Here is a 21,306-nt window from a genome sequence, read left to right on the forward strand (position 1 = left end):
TGTGATTTGAAAAGACAGACATTTGTTGTCTTCTGTACCTGCAATGAATAAAAATATCTGCTATAAAAGGTGATGTCATTTGTGAAAATTTTCTGAAAACCTGTCCTCCTCAAGGATTTTTTTGATGACAACAAAAGCAGAAATATTCACTCTTGTTCCATATGCCCCATATAGCTATATAAATGAAGAATTTGTGGTTTCTTTTTGATTATTTATAAAAGGTCATTATTGGTTACTATTTATAAAGTTGTGAAGAACAACTTTGTTATGAAAATAAATTTGTTATTTGTATCTTGTAAGTCTTTTATGAAATGAATGTGCTTATGATTCACGTTTTATAGTCTTTTTATATGACTTTATATGCTCCTAAATGCCATTTAAATTATAAAAATTACTGATGGATGGCAAAAGACTTAGTAAAAGATGGTAAAATGCACAAAAAAGCAAGCAGACATACCATACAGTAGATGAAGCAAATCCAAATTTTAGAACAAAGGAAAATGTTATCAAAGTTTAGATCCTATAAACCATGGTTTCTTTTAATGGGCTTGAAGGAAGGCCCCCTTGGCAGGCCAGGGTATTGCAGTCATGTTGTAGTTAGAACTACTGACTTGATTCTGTGCTGTTTGTGGAGATGACTAAGTTGTCATTTTTAATTAGCTTTATGCTCTTCTCAAAGGCTAATTACTTTACTTTTTATCAAGATTACTTGATTGGCAATGACAAGGGTGCCATGGTTACGTATTTTTAGAGAATTCCCCAACCTGCACAATTATATGATTTTCTGTTCCCCCTGGATTCTTTGTGCAGTAAAGCCTTTAGTAAAGTAATGCTTAAAAAAAATAACCACCATATTTACTATTGATATCATGAAAAAAAAAAAAAAGTACCTTTTTTTTTATTCAAACTTTTATTTTATTTATTTTTGGCAGGAAGACCAGTGCTAATATACTTAGTCAGTGTGAAAAGCCATTACCCTTAGTTTACCTCTCTGTCAGTGACACTAGTGCTGCTCTATTACCTTGGCTGAAGTTACCTCAGGCAGACTGAATTGGAGATGTGAAGCTTTTTTTTTTTTTTTTTTTCTCCTCTCTGCAGTTGTGTATCCTCCCTTGTCATCATGGAAATCTGGACTGATTTCAACACATACTTATTTCAAAACATACAAATATGGCAATCAGATACTGATGTTCAGAGCATTTTCCTCCCTGTTTACCCAAATTTTGTTGAAAAGCCCTTGAGATAAGAAGGAGTGCTGCAGCCACAGGTGAAATCTCTTTTCTTTAGCCACCTGTAGATTACTATGATATATTCTTGTTTGAAACAGCAGCTGCCCAAAAGGAGGTGCTTGTGTGAATGTTGCCTTGAGGGGGGAGACAGTGCAAGGGAGGATGAAAACTTCTCTGACATTTTTCGGAATACAGTTATGCCCTGAGAATCACTACTTTACTCCTGTTCTGCAACACATAAATACACGTCAGATGTGTGGTAAACCAAATTCTCTCAGGAGCTTGTCCTGAAAGAGGAAAAGACATGATGATTTAAAGGCTACATCTGCAGCTCTTGCAGCTGCTTCGGTTCCTGCTGCTGGAGGAAAATTCCCTGCATCAACAGCCTCTCGACACAGGGTCTTGGAGCAGCTCCTGAGGCAAAAGCCCAAGGGAACCAAGCACTGTCACTAGCCTGTTGGACAGGGAAGGAGTGGGAAGCCACCATGCAGCTCACAGGAACGTGGTCGCTTCTGCTGTCAGATGCCCCTTCTGACATCACCTTTCCTGCTGTGTTGTAAGTGGAAGAGGACTCCAACCCATGTAACACTAGTTGCATTCTCCAAAATCTACGGAAAGTAAGATTAGACAGGCAAATTCCTAAACAAAGTGAAGGTCATCATGGTGTGGTACTGGTTTGGCATACCCTTGTATTAAAACTCACAGGAGGAGCTGTTGAAGGCTGTGAAGCCTGCTGGAATGTCTTCAGTTGTAGAAAACACGTGCGACATTTCTGTAAGAAGGCAGCTGAAGATGTGAGGATGTTCTGGAATGAAGGCTTGCACAACCTCTGTGTTTTGACATTATTCTCCTCGGTGATAGACTGGGAACGTAGCAGCTCCAGCTACCGCAGCAGTGCGGTGTGATTCCTTCCAGCCTATGTGTAAAAACCACCTTCGTAGTAAACATCCCTCCTCCTTAACAAGCTAGTAACACATCTATGATTTCAGTAATTAAAATAAATTTTTGTTGCTATTTGCTTATGTTAACACCCCAGAGCAAGCAGAGAGACAAGTCAGATAGGCCAGCAGTTACCAGGACTCTGGGAACAGGGGTTAGGTGCCCTGATTCCTCTGCAGTGAGAAAAAGAGGCAGGACCAGACCCTAAATGTACTAAATGCCTTAATCCTAATGAATTTGATGGAAATAGGTGCCTAAATACTGTGGAGATCTGGTTTAATCTCTATATACCTTAGTTCTTCATCTGTCATATGAGGATAATAATTATACAGCGAAGTATAACAACAAATGCAATAAGGAAAACAAAGTGCTCAGATACTATAATCTCTAAATGTAAAAAAAAATATTAAGATCTAAGGAAGACAATATGTTTATTTCTTTTTTTATGAATATTTTTTACGTAGTACTATCCAATTTTAGAGAGAAGTGTTTACCTGCCTGTTGATTAATTTACAGTTGTGTTCCCCAGCTGCAATCAGAGCACAGTTTCTCTTTCAGAAGCTTATTAAAAGCAAGCATCAAAGAGAAGGTAAGGATACAACTCAACTTTTAGAAAGGAGAAGAAAAGTATTTATTTCTCAATGCAAAACTGAGGCTTTTTTACTTCTAAGCTAACTTTCAGCATCTCAGCTTTCTATGTGAAGCCTTGCTTCCAGTATAAATAAATGATCCCACATTCCGTCATGATAACATATGCTCATGCAGAGCTCAAAATTAGAAGGAATATGAAGTGTTCTATTAATTGCATGAATGTTGATTGTTAAAATCATGTGCTAATTGGTAATATCTGTGTGCAGTAGGTTCCTGCAATATGTGTTAGATTACATTAACTGTGCTTGTGACTCAGATATCAGGCATTATGCATTTTATAGAAGGATTAAAAAAAAAAAAAAAACACCTTTGAGTAATTAGGTTCTATAGACTATCAGTGTAGAAGAATTAGTGGAAGATTGTGTAAAGGGTATATGAAGTTAGAGGCATGAAGAATACTGAACTCAAAAGATGCATCTGCTCCTCTTTCCCATGGTGTGCTTTCCCTCAAACACTCTCCAAAGTAATTCTCACCATGTTTGCCTTCAAGTAATTCCCAGGGAATGAAGTAAGAGCTCTTTCTCACAAAGAGGGCTACCATGGTGCTTACAATATAAATTTGACTGTTTCCATTTTTTTTGTTTTATTTTTTTTTTTGAGTGAGCTTTCTCAGTTTTCAGGTTTCCCCTTTGCATTCCCTAGGCTTTGAACCAAGAAATATTCAGGTAAGTTACAGATAAATTAGATTACCACTGGTACTCACCTATCAACATGGAACTTGAGCATACTTAGCAATGTGACTCTCCTCTACCAGATGTGCTTCTTCTCCTTTCCTAATCCCTGGGGAAATTTTAATATGGATCTGTTTTGTTCATTGATGTTTCAATTTTATTGAGTGCCATGGGTATTTATCAAAACAGGCAAAATAGAGGGAACCAAAACTTAAATCTAAATATGGTAAGTTATGAGTGTTTTTAGGAGGTGTAATGGTGATTTTCAGTCCCTGTGGTGAGGGACTGGGAGATGAGTCTAACACAAAAGCATGGGGCTGCAAACTTTGATACCCAACCCATATGATATTGTGTCATCCTCTTTCTAGAAGAAAAATAAAATAAAATAAAATAAAATAAAATAAAATAAAAGTATTTGTTTATTCACATTTATTCACAAGGGACATATCACTCCTCTCCTCTCTGACACACTAGTATTGTATGTTGGCTTGGCAGATTTTGATGGAGCTCTCTAATGTGCACAGGTATCATGTGCCTGCCCACTGCAGAGTAAGCTGGTGGGAAGGGTGGGAACAGACCACTGTTAATTCATGCAAGCTTAAATATTCCCCCAAAGGAAGGTTTGAAGAAGCAATCATTAGGAAAAAAAAATAAATAATAAAAATAAAAAATTAGAGGAGATTTCTCAGTTGTTCAAAAATTAAAAGAAAAAAAAAAAAAAAAGAATAAAAATGAATCTGTTTCAATGTTTCATGGATTGCATTGAGAAACATATTTAGAATGGAACTGTTCTAACTAGCATGATTTTAATTCATTTTACAGTGGACCAGCTTGGTAATGATGCAATGAATTAAAACACGTTGTCTGAGAGGAAAAATGGATGCAGTTTTGGTAAAGAGAGCATTTACAGAAGTGTTAGAAGTCTTGAGCCTTTTCAGGACTATTACTCTAATATCTGTTGATTTACTGATCTTGAAACAAGCCAACCTCATGGGTTCAAAAGCTTAATGTTAAGGCACATTTCATCAGTTGTCCTGAGAAATGCCACATATTTAAGAGGAAATCAGTTTTAGCCCCCATCCAAAATGTTGATGCTGAATCAAACAGTGCATGAACTATATTCAGAGTTTTAATTAAAAGAAAAGCTGACAAATTACTCACATTCTAGTGTTCATCGGATGGTTATCCATTATAGAAAGAAATATTTTTTCTAATGTACATGCTCTCATACATGAAATAGTTTCTAGATTTATTTTATTATAATTGTAAACTATGGCAAAAATACTTCATCTTACCTCCTTAAAAATGTTTTCCAATTTCTTAGCAGTCCCTCCCCTTGCTCTTCCCAACTCTGATTCACAATCTGATGCATTAAAAAGGGTGAACAAATGTAGATGAGATGACCACTGGAAAGAGGTGGAAAAAATAACAATTAAAGAAAAAAATTAACCAGAAGAAAATTGCTTACTAATTTTTAAGATACAAAGGTTAATCTGAAATGACTACCAGCCCTCGAAAGGTTAACTGTCATATTAAATAACAGGGACATACAGTGGTCACTGGCTACCTGGGGGAATAAGCTGTTAAATTACTTACTTCAGTTCACATAATTTACAAAGAGATTAGCTCCTTGTGTCTCTGCCTGGCTGAAGCTTTGCATATTGGAAGCTTTTGTCCCCATCCTGTGCCCATGAGGGTCTGGATGCAGGTGGGCGCAATGGGATAAATGGAACGTGTTTCTTTGGAGGTAGAAGTACATCAGGGAGTGGGGCAAGTTGTCACTCTGTAGGGAATAATAAAGATTAGGTTACTCTAATTTCTTTTGAACAACTGTGGCTATATGGGTCACTATGGGCAGTGGCATGTTTCCCAAATGTGGGGTTTGAGCTGGGGTCACCGAGCCAGTGCTGGCAGTGAGGAGATACTGGGGAGCACCGGCAGCTCTGCCAGCAGTGCTCCATGCAGAAGCAGGCAAGGTCTGGTGCACCCAAGACTGAAGGATGTCACTAATTTTAATGAAGCCGAAGGGAATCTGGGACAATGCTGGATGTGTTGATGTGGGCTATTCTTTTCCCGTTATTCTCTGTTCCATTGTTCTGAACTGGCAGGATTTGGCAGCCTGGAGGTAGATGTCACCACGTAACTTGCTGTCCTAGAGAGCTGCTCTGGAGGATGGATGAGAGCTGTTGAAGGGCTGCAGTGGCCCTGAATGCTCTGATGTTTGCCCCTAAAATCAGGCAGGGAAGGAGGGCAGGCTTGCAGGGCTGTGTTGATTGTAGGTAGAACAGCAAAAGCCTTGGTGTCACTAACACAGTGACTGTGGGGCAGCGCTGGTCCCCAGGGTCTTCTCTTGCCCATGGACATCCCTTGCATGCAGGCCATGACATGAGCATCCCACTAGGCTGGAGGCCATTCGGGGCATTTCTCAGGCCACATTGAATTCAGACGCCCATGTCCTGTTTAAAAAGTGCTTTTTGCTACCTGCCAGGCCACTGAACTGGCAAAAATTATTTCTCCCCTCCCTTCAAGAACGATGGTTTCCTGCTGTTAATCCAAACCATAATAAAACCTTAAATATATACTGTGAAAAATGTTATGCCTACTTAAGCAAGATAGTTGCCTGTAATAGTGTGCCATAAAGCAATCTGAAATGTTTATTGTCTGCTCCCCAACTGCAGTTTTATTTCTTTTTAGCAGTTTTTCTATCTACAGAATTTTCTTCACATTGAAAGTTTCAAAAGAAGTTTTTTCCCTTTCCCTGGATACTCAGTGATTATTTGCAAAGCAGATCATGTTGCCAGTACAGATACACACATGCATTTTTTCAAAACTTCCAGTTTCCTAAACTATTCTAGAAAAAAAAAAAAAAATAATTTAAATCAATAGAAAGCCTTGATATGATATGCTTTAAAGGGCAGCCTGACTTCCAAAGGAGCAGATAACGTAAAACAAGATCTCTTTTGTAAAGACTGAAGTAGGAAACCAGGAAAAGAAAAGAAGGAAGAAGGGGAAAAAGAAAAAGTAAAAAAAAAAAAAAGTTAGGGGGTGGTAAAGATGTTCCTGCTGGATCTTGCTCCAGAGACAAAATGTGTGTTTCATTGCCATGAATAAACTGTATCCAGGGAGCAAGCAAATGAAAAAGTGAGGACAGGAGATATCTTATTTTTGTTGTTTGTTTCCAAAGAGTCCACCCCCACATAGGTCACTTGGAATTCATTTGTCTACATCCTGGACTGCACGTAGGGGAAAAAAAAAATGCCTGGGATCTGAGAAAGAGGAATGCGATAGGGCATGGGAATCACAGCGTCACGGTGGTCACCAGAGCATAGTTTGGCTTGTCTTAAAACAAGCAAGCACCGTCAGACCTCTGTAATACCAGCAAATCGGCAGTGCTATCAGGCTACCTATCAGGGGCCGAATGCTTGAGAAAAAGTGTGTGGGTTTTCAGACGGAGCCTGGGGCGTTGGAGGGCTCTCAGAGCTGCTGCTTTCCTCTTGACATCCAGCACTGCTCGGTGACCTCGGCAACAATCCAGTGTACTGTTACAGTTCATTTCAATAATTAAACAGTTCAGGGATGGCAGGGCTTTCTTGTCAATAGAAAATCAGGGCTGCAGTTGCTTTTTTTTTTTTTCTTCTCCCCTTTCCCTCCTCTGAAATCAGAAGTGTTTGTTTTTAATTATATTAGCTAGAGACAATTAATTTCACAATCGGAACAAAAAAAAATGTTTTGCGAGAAGGACTGGCAACTGGTAAATGCAATTATTATTGTAGCACATTTTCAAAAGAAGAGATCCCAGCTCCAACAAAGTCATATGTATAAAATTTCAGTCATATAATATAGTCTCAAACAGCAGATTTACTCTGCAAAAGATGGGAACTGCTCTCCCATCTGGAGCTCTGTTCTGTTCGTGCCACGTGGACCCATTTGATACCCGCTCCAGAGAAACACCAGCCAGCACAATAGGCCACTGCCCATCAGCTGCTCTGAATAATTGGTTGATATGCCATTTTAAACTTGCCTTACATGGAGATGATTAATATCAGCCTCCTTTTAAGTGCTGTCTTGCAACAACAACTTAAAAAAAAAGTCTCTGCGCAAACAGCAACATTTACATTTTTTGCTGTTTGAGCAAAAATGAAAATAATTCAACTTTATGTCAGGGGTGTCTTGCAAAACATCCTCCAATTAAAAGTCTATTTTTTGAGGAGCTGGCTGCGCCCATTTCATTACCCATCTGGCTCCCTCTCAGCTGCTCCCTGCCCAGCTCGGGGCTGCCGCTCACTGGTGTCGCCAGCTCTTCTCTGTGCTGGGCTGTGGGGCTGCTGGGCCATGGTCTGCCCTCACTTGCACTGATTTACTCTTATGGGAATCAGTGAATTTTTTGTGGATTTATACTGCAAAAGGGCTTGGACACGGCTATGCTTAAACCGTGTGCCCAGTAGGTTACTGTGGCTGGAGATAGGAGTTAGTGAGGCTCTGCAGGGTGCATGGAGAGAATTGGACATCCCACAGAGAAAAGCACAGCTCCATGGGTCTGAGCAGGAAAATGCTTTCATTCAAATCCTAAGCATCCCACGCAGGGAGGCAGCACCCCTGCCTTGACACTGTGGTGAGCACCCCTTTGCTTGCAGTCCCCAAGGCAAGGTGCTAGCATCTTCACTGAGGAAGTGCTGTGCTAGGCAGTAAGAAACATGGTTTCATTGTCATTTTCTTGGGAGAACTCCACCCTGTGGAGCCCTCTTTTTAATCCAGTGATAAGGAAGCGAAGGTGGCAGAAGAGACAGCGAATGCCTCTCTGTGAAACTTTCTGTGAAACTTCACTGTCTGTGAAACTTTCATTTTATGTGGGTGTAGCTGAGTCCCTACTGAAGCAGCCCCAGACACGAAGCAAAAGAAGCTTCAGGAGAAGTGTGACTTGCAAGGGCCACCACTCTGGTGGGATGGGGGCGGTGGTAACCTCTATTTCCATCCCTTTTTAAAGGCTGTTTAAACATTTGACATTAAAATACTTAATGTATATATTCTGTAAAATTCTGTTAGTTGCCTGGTGAGTCTGTCTGTCAAAATGAAGCCATTTTTAAGTTCCAAGCACCAAGTAGCAGCTGTGCAAGGAATATTTTCTGTGCTAAAGGTCTGAAACAGAAGTTAAACTTAGAGCTTCATTAGACTGGAATCTAAGGCACTAGATTGCAGGTAGGGTTATCAGCTTGGCCTTTAAAGTTCACACTTCCAAGTCCAAGTGCAAAAAAATTCTCACGTAGCAAACTGGCCTTAGCTGGAGGAGCAGGTAAAAATAACCTCTACATAATACCCAAATTCAAGGACAGAAGAGAGTGGCTACCCACAAAACATGCAGTCCCTTGTGAAGGGTCTGATCTTGCTTTCAGGGGGAGTTCCCCAGAAGCCTACTGAGCAGTGCTGATTTTTATCATTGTCAGAGAGATCAGCTTTGCCCTTTGACTATGTTTCTAGTTCCTCTGCTTGCCTTGTTGTTTTTTCTTTCCTTTTTTTTTTTTTTTTTTCCTCAGGGGAAGTCAGGGGGAGAGGTGAGAGGTGTGGGGGTGAGAGGGGTGTAGGGAGGAAACCTTGCAAAGCTGAAATGAAATATGAAGTTTCTCATTCTTTCCAGGTAAATGCATGCCAAATCTTGCAATGATGTTGGCATGCTCCCAAAGTTGCAAAATAATGAAGAAAACGTTGAGATTAGGACTCTGTGCCCATTTTAGTAACATGCCTTGTAAGTGCAATTAAAGCTGCCACTGGTTTGACCTCAACAGACACAACAAAAATAGAAAAGTAAAGGAGAGCTAAGATAGCATAGTAATGTTCTGAAGTATCATCTTCTACCTGCAGTTTCATTCCTAAAAGATAATAATAATTATTTAGGGACTGTGGGTATTCTGGTCTACACATCCATGGTAGGTCAAGGCTGGCCAACCCAACATGAGATGTGGTGCCTAAAATCAGCTATTTTAGGGACTACACTGCACTTGTCTAGTCCATGCATGAGTTGGTTACCAGCTGTCAATGTGGCTCTTGTAGACATCTGGACCACCTGGGAGGTTATCTTCCTACTGCTTGTATCTAGTTGTCCAGACCTGTCTTACCACAAGGGAGACCCTAACTTTGTCTGTAGGATGTATAAATGTATAGAAGCATAAAGGTAGTTTAAGGACACTTAAGTCTTGCTGCCACTTGCTATTACAATTATTGATTAATGCTGTTATTACAGTGAGAGGCCTCTCAGTGTGAAAGCGTTTTTGTTATTCTTTGGTCTCCACCATCATATTTTTTTGCAGAAGTTACTCATGACAGATGCAACTTTCCTGGCTCCAAAGGTAGGGAAAATAAAACATAACATATTGCAAAAACTTATGAAAACAAAACAACTGGAATTCCCATGCTGTGTCCCTGTTCTGGCTGTAATAGGCTGAAACCAAGCTTTCTGAGCTGTTACCCTCAAAGGACATTGCACAGTAAGGTACAAAATCTTACAGTAACATTTAAGAAGCAGTCTGATCCTGGGAGTCACTGTAATGGCCTTATAAAGACCTGGAGAAGAATTTCAGTGTTCTATTATTCAAATTCCTATCCATCTATAGACAAAAGGAAGATATATATATTTTTTTACCTCTATGTTTTTTGTACGATACAAGAGAAAATACCAAAAATGCAGGAACCCCTGGTGGTACCAATCAAAGTGCTCCTGGTACATCAGTGGACAACATAGACCGACTGTGCTTTTTTCCTGCTGCAGATCTCCAATCCAGTTAAAAAAAAAAAAAAAAAAAACAACAACAACAACAAAAAAAAAAAAACAGATGTGAACTGTGAATATCTCTTAGAAACTGCATAGCAGAGAAGAAAATTCTTACAGATGTCATGGACAAGGAGACTTGAGCTTACTCCCATCAATTTCAGTGGTAGGCTCAGACTCACTGAACTTTGGTTGTCCTCCTCAAAGTGACACAGACAGAAAGGACTGGGAAACCAGAAGTTTATACTTAGATGGTTGCTTCTTTTGGAGCCAGGAACTGCAAACATAATGACATGATTACTGCACTGAAAAGTGATCTAAAGTAATAAAACAGAGGATATTTACCTTGAGGACAGTTGTGTTTTGTTGTATATTTAAGAGAAATAACATGTTTGGCTAAGATACTTTTAACACACAGCTTTTTTTTTTTTTTTTTTTTTTTTTTTTTTTTTTTTATGTAAAGGTTTCCAGGGTGACTCATGAGAGCAGTGCTCCAATTCCTGTTTCGTTAGCTGTCTCAGTAGATATGAACTGAGCTGTTGAGAAGATAGGAACTGCTGCAAACTTACTGCTAGTTCTTCATCAGCAATTTTAGCTTTTGGTCCTTCAGATTCATTGACATTATCTTTTTTTTTCTGCTTTTCTGACTGAGATGAAATTTGAACTAACAGGCAGGAGTGTTATTGTTCAACTGCTAATAGCTAAGCACCGTGTTTAGCAGGGGTAAAGGAAGCAGGCTAGTTAAGGACATAGAAATACAACTTTCAGTGTACTTCAGGTCCCCCTACCTGCTGCTGAACTTTCCTTATTCACTTTCAAAAACTTAGCTAATCAGATCTTGACATAGTTTAGTTTTCCTGATTTCTGCAGTGATGATGCACCACAACCTCGATCCTCTGTTATCTGAAGACCTTTTAATTTACATGGGAAGTATATGTGTGACTAATTTATACCACTTGATTTTTCTTTTTACTCCTGTTTCCCTTCCAGTTTGCTCTTTAGCTGGAATAATATTTTCTCCTCCCTAATGTTTACAGACTGATACTTTAACTAAAAGTGATCCTGTTCTTTAGCTTTAACTAAACTGAATTCTTCACCATAAACTATTTCAGAGCAAGCTCTAGCAGCCCTCTCTACCATGACATTGCTACTTCATCCTGGAAATAATTCACCTGGTGCATCCTGAGACCACACTGGCTTTTTCACAGGTTTATGTTAATAACTAAAATTGTCAGCTAATAAACTCAGATGTATATTTCCCCTGTTGTGTTAGGTAGAATGAAATTTAAGTTTATGAACCAAATCATAGGTCATAAAAGTTTTCTTCTTTTTTTTTTTTTTTTTTTTTTTTTTTTTTCTTTTTTTTCTTTTTTTTCTCACATATCTTTGCGTTTTCTACTTCTGGCTGAAACCAAGGGCAATAAAGCAATTCCCCTGAGTCTAAACTTGGAGCCCCTTGTTCAGATGAAATGTTCACTCAGGTTAAAGGGACTTTGTCCCTTAAATGAGGACAGTCAATAGAAATCTCTGCCAGCCTTTCTTTTAAGATATGGTCTGAAATCTGTGTCCATGTAGCAGCAGCTTCACCCATCTTAGCTCAGCAATAATAAAGCAATGGTTTCAATGCTATTAATTTATGTGTTCATACATTATAATGATGCAAATTTGGCAAAGACTTATAAAATCATGCATAAAACAGAATTTTCCATTTCATCTTTGTGCAGGTCTTCCACCAAGGGCTGGGAAATGCATAAATCTCTTCCCTGTAGGAGGAAGTATTTCTCCTATTGGCACAGGTGTGGCATTTCCCGCTTTCCCTTATCTTAAGTTGAGGCTAATGCACTGCAGTTCTTTCTTAGTGCAGTGGTATCTCCCATATGCATCTGTAGAAAATCGTTGGAAAGTGTTCTGCAAAGACCAAGAGAAATGCCAAAGGCAAGTGCAGAGGTAAGACTTCCTTAGGTTTAGATGCCAAAAACTCTGTCAGCTGTAGAGGTACAGCAAATTCTCTTTTCATCACACAGCAGCAAAAATGGGAGAGAGAACTTAGGCATAATTTGTTCTTTAGATGGAAGAAGCCATAGAATTGGGCCTTGAGGAGAGATTGCAGAATTTGTTTTAGGATAATTCCAGTAAACCTAAAACAGGAAGTGGATTTTAATGAGGGTCGTTTCTCTTTTTATTATGCTTTCCAGATTCTAGGGCTTCAGATAAAAATCTAAGTGTTTCACTCTTTGCTTTAGCTAAAGTCAGAAAACAGCTTCTAACACACAGTCATGGTGATAGAGTCCGGCATAATTCCTCTCGCGCTAACTCCACACTATGTTAGCACTTGAACTGCATAAACACCTCTCATCCAATCACTGATTCTGCTACGTTTGACAGTTGATTTCACAAGAGATAGACCATTAACTCTGAAAATAAATTAACAGAAAATAAATAAATTTTAAAGTGAAAACAAAATATAACAGTAAAAAAAAAATACAGTGAAATAAAATAGACATTAAAATCACAGTAAATGAGTATCTGAATCAGAAAAAGAGTCTAAACCCAATTGTTAGCTACTATTGTTCATTAGAAGGATGCCTGACTATAGCTGTGGTGATATCTTTACAAAGTAGCTTTGGCTGTAATGCTACATTGGTAACTCATTCCTGGCACAGTGCTTTTCCAAAACTGTGGTGCTAATATCAGCTGAGGGTGTCTGAAGGGGACTCTGTCACTGGTTGCTATGACTCTGAGCTTTGTTTGTCCTACTCAGAAGAAAAAAAAAAAGCTCAAATTTATTCAGAAAATAAATGAAAAAGTGCCTATGGGCTGTACCTTCAGATCAAGTGAACTAGGGAGGGCTTCGTTACTTATTGGCTGTGTATGAAGGTTCAGCCTCTGTTCTCATCTTGTCATGCATTGTTTTCACTTTGCAGAGTGAACGTGACTATGTGGGAAGAAGAGTGAAGATTCATGCCCAGAAAACTTCATTCTTACCTCACACCAGTTTTACTTCGTGTTACTTTGATGAACATGCTAGGATGAGATCGGCTAGCTGTACAGTGAGATGAGCATCCCCTTCATAACACTCAACACACTCAAAACCAGCAGCTGTAGATCTGCTGATACACTCCCAGCAGTGCTGACAAAAAGTTAATGATGCAGGACTAGGCTTCCTTTGCTGTTGCTTAGGCTATTTTAATTGATATTTGAGATGAACGATGTTACTCAGAACTGAATAAATGGACGCACATATTACCACCATCAAGTGTTTTACGCTCAGCTCACCTTCATTCTCTTACTGGCTAATGGAAACATAAAATACCTCATTGCTGTGTTCATTTTAACTAGTTAGTAATATTCAGTGGCTGCATCGGAAACTGTTCATAGTAAAGAGTTTCAATACTTTTACTTTAGTCGTCAGTGTGGATTTCTAGCAGGACATACCCTTGATTTTACTTGCAGATGTGACAATCAGGATATTTACAGCATGGGATGGGACCTTCAGCTGCCCTGGGTAAGTCACCTCCTGCACACTCAGATGTCAGCAGTTTAATACTGAGTGGGTTAAACTTGACTTTCAGGCCTCATAATTTGCTATTTACTGTTTTGCCTTTCATTTCTAATTACATGCTAAAAAGTTATCTAGGAAAGTGGTCAGTGCCTTTTGAGCTAATTTAAACACCCTTGGAAAAAGGTGGCTGTTCGCCTCCACCTCATCTAATAAGAACTTCCAGGAGAAGAACGGACCTCTTGCTGTGAGGGAGGGACCATGAGACCCCCTACCATGGGGTGGACTCTACTCATATGGAGCAGGATGCAGGTCCATGCTCTAGAAAGGAAGCTCCTACAGTTATAAAAGATTAATTATTTAATGTTAAGTAAATTCATTTTGAAGATAGCAGTGTCCCACCTCACCCCAAAGGGCTTCCAGCTCTGGATTTCGGTACATCATCAGACTGCTGAAGCCATATCACCTTCTCTTAAACCTTAACAAGGACTTGAACAACCCTTGCAACCTTTGCCACCTTATTTTCCCTGGCTCCCACATCACTGTGAGAGTCACCAGCCCTGCTAGACCACACAGAGTATGTGGGTCACGCCTCAGCGCCTCTCTGCAGGGAGAGGTCCTTTCTGCATTTGGGAAGTAGCTAATTGGACTACACAATTGATTCACTTGTCTGCTTTTGGAGGTTAATTTTTCAGTTTTACATTTACTATCTGATAAGGCTCGTTGCAGTTTTGAAAGTTAATTTGGACGTTAACTAATATCTGGTTCATATCCTCGAGGATTAATAAAGATTAAGTTACTTATGAATAGGTATTCCCTATTGTTTAAATAGAAATAGTTTAATATATTTGAAACTTCACTCTTAATAAATGTGTTTGAATTCTAGTACCTGACTGGTTCTTAAGAAGCTTAAGAAAGTTTTGTCCCAATTGATTTTAATAAAGTAAAACAACCAAACCAAAAGATTCAAGCAACAAAATATAAAGATATCTGAGTAACATTGGACATCAAAGAAAACCATCTTATGATATAAAAATATATGAATCTGGAAGATTTTGACACTTGATGCAGATGGTATATTAAGAAGAGCTAAGAAATGTTTTCAAATCAACACACAGCCAAAGGAGTTCCTTCACATTGGCTGTTGGCAGTGTTAGTTAAAGTGCAGCGATAAAGTTTAGTAAATTTTTTACCTTCCATAATCATGGGCTTACCTGGGTCAAAAGCATTAGTCATGGATATTCATTACAAACTGCAAGCTCATAAAAGACAGCATATGGCAGTACTGAATTTCTTGCTATATAAAGTTAAATTCATAGTTATAACATCTGTGCAGAATTTGGAGTCCTAACAATTAGACTGAGGTCAATGTACTGAGGTAAAGATTGATGGCATTCTGTAAATCTTAAATGACAAGTGAAATAGGTGTAAAATAAACAAAAAACTTTATTTCTTATTAAAGAACAGATAACCGGGGTGTGAATGTTAAGTGCTCAGTAATGAGGACCGAAAGAAGTAGTATAATGTTGTGGGTTGTGTAACTGGGTTGTAATGCAGAAGCAGGAGGTACTATATTGAGCAGGTTCTTGATTGCTTTTTGTGTCAATATAACAGAAATAATAGCTAACAGCCATGGAGTAAAACAATATGAACAACAACCAGTGAAATTATTCTCCACTCAGACTGATTCTTGAAGGTTTTTAAGTGAGGCGAGGAAGTAGCTGGTGTTTCTAGAGACTGCAGAATCCCAGAAAGGTTAAGGTTGGCAGGGACCTCCGGGACCTTTGGGCCTGCTCAAGTGTGAACACCCAGAGCAGGCTGCCCAGGACCACGTGCAGGTGGCTTTTGAAGATCTCCAAGGACTCCACAACCTCTCTGGACAACCTGTGCCACTGTGCCACTTGTACTCCGATATCTGCAGCTTTGCTTCAGCACCTAAAACTCCCTTAACTCCCTTCTAAATTTTTCTCTTTCACTTTTAAACCTTTTTTTTTTTTTTTTTTTTTTTTTCCTTAATAAGCAATGCAACTTTTCTAAAGCCACATATGACCTTTGACTTGGTAAAGTTTTCGGTATGTGCTGCAGCATACAGCAAGAGAGAGGAAGAGATTGCAAGTAGTGAGTAAAACCAACATAACTGGGGTTACCCCACCACTGTGCTCATCCTTTGTTTTGAATCAGTTTGCCCATAGTGTCCTAGCCTGAAACTGGAAAAAGTTTAATTGCTAATGAAACTTGCTGATGACTTGGTGATGGAGGCAAAATTAGTGTCTAAACTACGTGTTTAAAAAGGAGGAAGGGTTAGTAGGTGTTTATGCAAATGTTGAAGTAAAAGGTTTCAAACCAACTCGGATTAAAAAGATGAAAATACACATATTATGACTTTATCATAAGTCTGTGTATCTGTATGGTTCTGGTTGTACATGGTCCTCATGTCACTGCCTTTTGTGGTTCGACTAATGTGTGTTCTATCTGTATGGCATACGCTACTCTAAAAGGGGAAAAAATAATTTTATATATATATATATACATATATATATATATATATATATATATATACGCACACATATATATAAAAGACACCAAAAGCACTCCCACAAGAGACATAGCACATAAATAACATCTGTTGCTCTTTTACCTGCTTGTACTTTCCCACTTCATAGTTGAGGTTTCTGCTGATGGTTCACCATGTTGACGCTTCACTATGCTGATGTACGTGAATGTCTGTAGCAATGTGTCTGACTCTGCAGTAGGGTATGAGGAATGGGAAGAAAGGGGAGAAGATTTTTTTGCTCAGTTGTGAAGTTAGAGACAAGGAATCTTGTGCTTATTTTATCCATGCAGTTAGGAAAGCATGCAAATGAAGTGTGAAACATAAATTATTCTCAAAACAGAACAGGGCCATCGAGGGAAATCCAAATCTGGGACAACTGCAAGAAATCACATAAAGCTGGGACTAAAAACACATGAAGAGGGAAAGGTATTGTCTCAGAGGGAATAATCAATTAAAAACGGATCTAGAATATATATTGTTTTATTCTGTATATATAATCTGGAGTAGTATTTTCAAAGAAGATATATCACTTAAAAAACATGCTACACTGCCATTCCCCCCAGCCAAATCCTGCCCTCATGTATGTCCAGGGTATTATGCCGACTGACAGCACTGCACATGTACTCGTGATTCAGTCATAGAGTGTTCTGTTTCCAAAGCAAGAAAAAGACTAGAGGACCTTGTTGGAAGTGGAAGTTGGGCAAGAAAAATGTATTCTACTGACCAAAAAATAAAACCACGTGTAAACACTGGAAGTGTTGTATTGATCATCTTTAAACTGAAGTATTTATCAGTGTCATTTTTACTGAGGTTATCCCTGGCAAGCTCTTTATTGCAATAAAGGAAACTCTCAGTTGGCAGCTCTGTGTAGTGGTCATTCTCTTAAAAATGAGAATTTAGTATCTTCTGGCATTATATCAAGCTCCAGTAAAACTCCAGAAGAACCTTATATATAACTTAACTCTGAAGATTGGCTCAAAATTTGGAACAATAAGTACATTTCTTAGTTTCAAAGATGAGCCTTATTTATTTATTTGTTTGTTTGTTTGTTTATTTGTTTATTTTCTTTCTCTCCTATAAGGAACAATAATGTCTTACTTAAAAACACACTCATGTTTTTGGCCTGTGCTCATGACATCTTTTGCAGTTAAGACACTGGGTTTTGTAAGCAAGGAGAGACACCTTTCCCTACTTGGGTGTAATTCAAGAAAAAATGGTTATGCTATGGATGCATGCAGGAAAGCTAGTCAATAGGTGACAGTGATCTTTTGGCTGCATTTCCCAGCCAAGGTCATATCATGTTTCTTGGAATATGGTAACTGAGGAACTGAGAAATTATCTGATGGATAATTTCAGTTTGGAAAGATTTTACCCAAGAAGCCCTGATTTGCCAAAAGCAAGTAGTTAAAAGGAAATATCTTTGCTTTTAGACATTCTACTGGAAGTAAGTGGATTTGGTTTCTGCAGGGCTCATCCACCTGCACTGGTCACTAATGGGGACTTCCCCAGGACATGGTCCTGAATGTTGCCAGTGTTGGTTTAGCCTACTTCAAGAGGAACCTACTAGCTATGGAGGGCCTACTCATCCCAAATGCAATTTCAATGTCAGAAGTGCCCCAGCTCTTGCTTTTCCTTGTTTCCAAACAAGGATTTTCAGCATCTGACATTTTAAGAGAAATGTCAAAAAAATAAAATAAAAATCAATTCTGATTTGCAAAAATGAAAGAAAGTTAAGTTCAACCTTTGCAAGAAGAAGTTGAATAAACAGCCAAAAATAAATTCCAACCAGCTACAGGAGCTACAGGTGTATAGGTGTAATGGTCAGAGTTTTACACATTTGTGCTCAGTTAAGAGACAATGGCCTCCATCAGAGTAGTGTCATTGCCTATTTGCATTTAGGAAGCAGTGGTTTCTTCAAATTTATTCCTTGGGTTACACAATTTTCATGTGAGTTAACAGTTGTGTTTTGTTTCCACCCCAAAGTGGCTGGCATCTTGGTGGACCACTCTGTGTGCTACGTGCTTGTGCTGAGCACTGATTAGTTATTATTCATGAAGATGTTCCAGAGGAGCTAAGCTTTGGCTGTGGCTAGAGGAGTTGTACTCAAGGTGGTTTTGAACCTGCTTATTCCAATACTAAAAATATCATGTGAAGGCACGCAGCCTTACAAGGGCTTCTTGACGAGCTAACAGGGAGCACCGTGCTGTCTTGGTGCCCTGGGGCCACTGTTGATACTTCTGGTACACCCCAGCTCTTACCTACACTCCGCTCTGTATCTAGACTCATTTTTATCTCATTTTAGAGGTTACTGTACTCTGTGACTATGCGGGGCCATACATGATCTGAAATGGAAAACCTGACCATAGCTATCTGAATGGAAGACTTTGGGCTGGGTGTTGCACAAAAAAAGATTTGTGTACTCTCAGGTCTGTGGTAGAAAATTTCTCCAACGTGCAAGATGACCTCAGAAACATTCTCATGTTTGCGCTCTTTTTGTTTGTTTCTATTTTTCTTTGCTATTTCTGAAAAGAGAGAAATAAGAATTTCCAGATTTTTTTTTTTTTTTTAATTTTTTTTTTCTTCAGAAATAAAATATAATCATGTCACAGTGCCCTGTTTGGGAGATACTTTCCTGGCTTCCATGCTACTTAAAAGGAGATCAACTTGTGTGGTCTTGAACAGAATGTGAGACAGGAATATTTTTTATTGCTGATTCCAATTCAGAAATTCTTAACTTGCTTGGAATTTGCCAGATTAAATGAAAAATTACTGTAATTAGGGATTTATTAAAACATGGATCCTTGATCCAATACAACATAATAACTCATTTTTTCAAATAAGACCTATATAATTGTTCCATCTTTGGCCTAAACAATTTGAACAGAGGCTTTGAACCTATCCATTCAGTGCAGTCACGTGTGTTCTCCAAATCCACTTGCAAAAAGCAAAATGCTCTGTGAAATTTTTGATCCCCAAACCACTCTGCAGGCAGAAGCCCCTAAAACAAAATGTGTCATTGTAATTAAAAATTAAAGTGCTGAAAGCCTTTATTATTCAGCACTACAAAGCAAAGACTATTAAAATACTATTTTTATATATAAGGTTTATAAGGTTCTATTTTAATATTTTGTGAACAACCTTCCCAATCCATATCTTTAAAAACAATAGTTATTGATTTATAATCTTATAAATAAGGCAGTAAAATCTTGTAACACAAAACTATAAATAGATATTAAAAAAATATATATGAAAATTGCTCCCAAGTCAAGTCCATATATGGCACTAGTCAGCAGAGGACCATTTTACAGAGACATATAAACTGCAGAAAATAATTTCTATTGAAAATGCAAAGAAATCTGAAACTACACATTGCCACAAACAATGCAGCCATAATTAAGGAATTACCCATTCCTTCTCCTCATCTTTGAAATAAGCCTTCTCCTTTATTTAATTGGTTGGATACAGAAAACATATTACTATATTTGGGTCCTATTTCCCTAGCATAAGAATAGTCCTACAAGGAATTCCCTGTAAAACAGTGTTGCAGTTCTACAGTATATGAGAAAAAAAAAAATAAGAAAGTGTTATCCAATGGGCAGATGTTAACTTAAAGTGCACATTGTTTGGAAAAGGAGTTAATTAACAACTTATTAATTGGATAGAAAGTCTGAAACTGTTGTACTTCTAGCAAATACATAATTTTCTTCAAGTATTATTAAAGCGTTTTTGTTGTACCTATTAAAGATTCTTGTCTCTAAGTTAATTTCATTATGCTAATAAGCTATCATCGTTACAGAACCTTAGCTTTGATCCATGTTAATTGTCGTGATCTTCAAAGACAAAGTCACCACTTACTTTAAATGAATTTTACATCTTTTTAAAGAATCACACGGAAATTAGGGGAAGTAATTAATTTTTTATTATGTGTCTCAATATTTTTAAGGGAGGAAGTCAATGGTATTGGCTAGAATTCATTTTAACATTTAACTAGGGAAAACAGCATGAGGCAAAAAAACGTTCAGATGCAAAAGATTAAAGAAAATTTGAAACTGGGACCTAATTTGTCTTGATAAACTTTGGTGTTTAATATGCTTCTTTTGTTCTCAGTGTGAAACTGCAGGGTTTTGATTTGTAAAAACTTTTTGAAGAATTAATTCTTTCTAATTTTTATTCCTTTCTTTGCTTCTCTTTTACTGTAAGACAGTGGAGTTGACCTTCAAACCATAACACTTTAAATATCTATGAACATACAAGGTTAAATCTATTAGTGGTCTGAGATAGCTGTTACACACTTAAAAAGTGCATACCTTCTGCAGCAAATTTTGTCTTTTACTGAATGATAACAAGCTCACATCAACCCTATGAGTTTTAAAAAAGAATAGAATAAGTGTAGTAAGTGATCTATTCCTCTTTGCTTTAAGTGTTGGTTATTTTAACCCTTTGATGTTGTTGAAAGCTCAGTTCTGTATCAATACTTTTCTATTCAAAATCAGGACCTGTGTTAGCATTATCAACACAGATGTGAATTTACACAAATTCTCCTTCATCTATTTCAGACTTCTTTTATCTTGATGCAATATGAAAATTTTGCATCTTTATTTTATTTTATTTTATTTTATTTTATTTTATTTTATTTTATTTTATTTTATTTATTTTATTTTATTTTATTTTAATTTCCTTATTTTAAGAAAGAAAGTGTCTGCTGTATTATCCTGAGAAGGTCCAACATTTAAAGTCATGCCAAACGGAAAATTCTCTCTGTCATATTTATGAAGTACAAGCATCCTGTTGCACTTGCAACAAAACATAGTGACTTTTAAAAAGGCAGCAGATGAGTAATTTAAGGATAGCAATAGTGATCAAAATCAAAAAACAGATTACCTACTTCATTCTCCCTAGTTAGCAGCATGTACATGTAAATATTGTAAATGCAAGTAAACATCAAGTTTAAACTGAACCTACACTGGCAGGATTTCTGCTACAGACAGGTGGTGAGCTCATTG

General features: G+C 38.0%; 3 long non-coding RNA genes across 3 annotated transcripts in view; 2 read left to right on the plus strand and 1 right to left on the minus strand.

Moving 5' to 3' along the window:
• Positions 1-21,306, plus strand: part of LOC311439325 — a 61,483-nt gene that overhangs the window by 27,722 nt on the left and 12,455 nt on the right. The gene's annotated exons all lie outside the window — the stretch shown is intronic.
• On the minus strand, positions 1,064-2,894 carry LOC311439326. The gene is made up of 3 exons (XR_014694660.1): positions 2,663-2,894; positions 1,933-2,145; positions 1,064-1,837 (listed from the first exon to the last, which is right to left on the minus strand). It is a non-coding gene; the product is annotated as an uncharacterized lncRNA (long non-coding RNA).
• LOC311439327 lies at positions 3,256-13,621 on the plus strand. The gene is made up of 4 exons (XR_014694661.1): positions 3,256-3,327; positions 3,420-3,484; positions 11,975-12,197; positions 13,175-13,621. It is a non-coding gene; the product is annotated as an uncharacterized lncRNA (long non-coding RNA).

This window comes from Aythya ferina (assembly GCF_964211825.1).
Source record: "Aythya ferina genome assembly, chromosome: 6".
NCBI classification, from domain to species: Eukaryota; Metazoa; Chordata; class Aves; order Anseriformes; family Anatidae; genus Aythya; species Aythya ferina.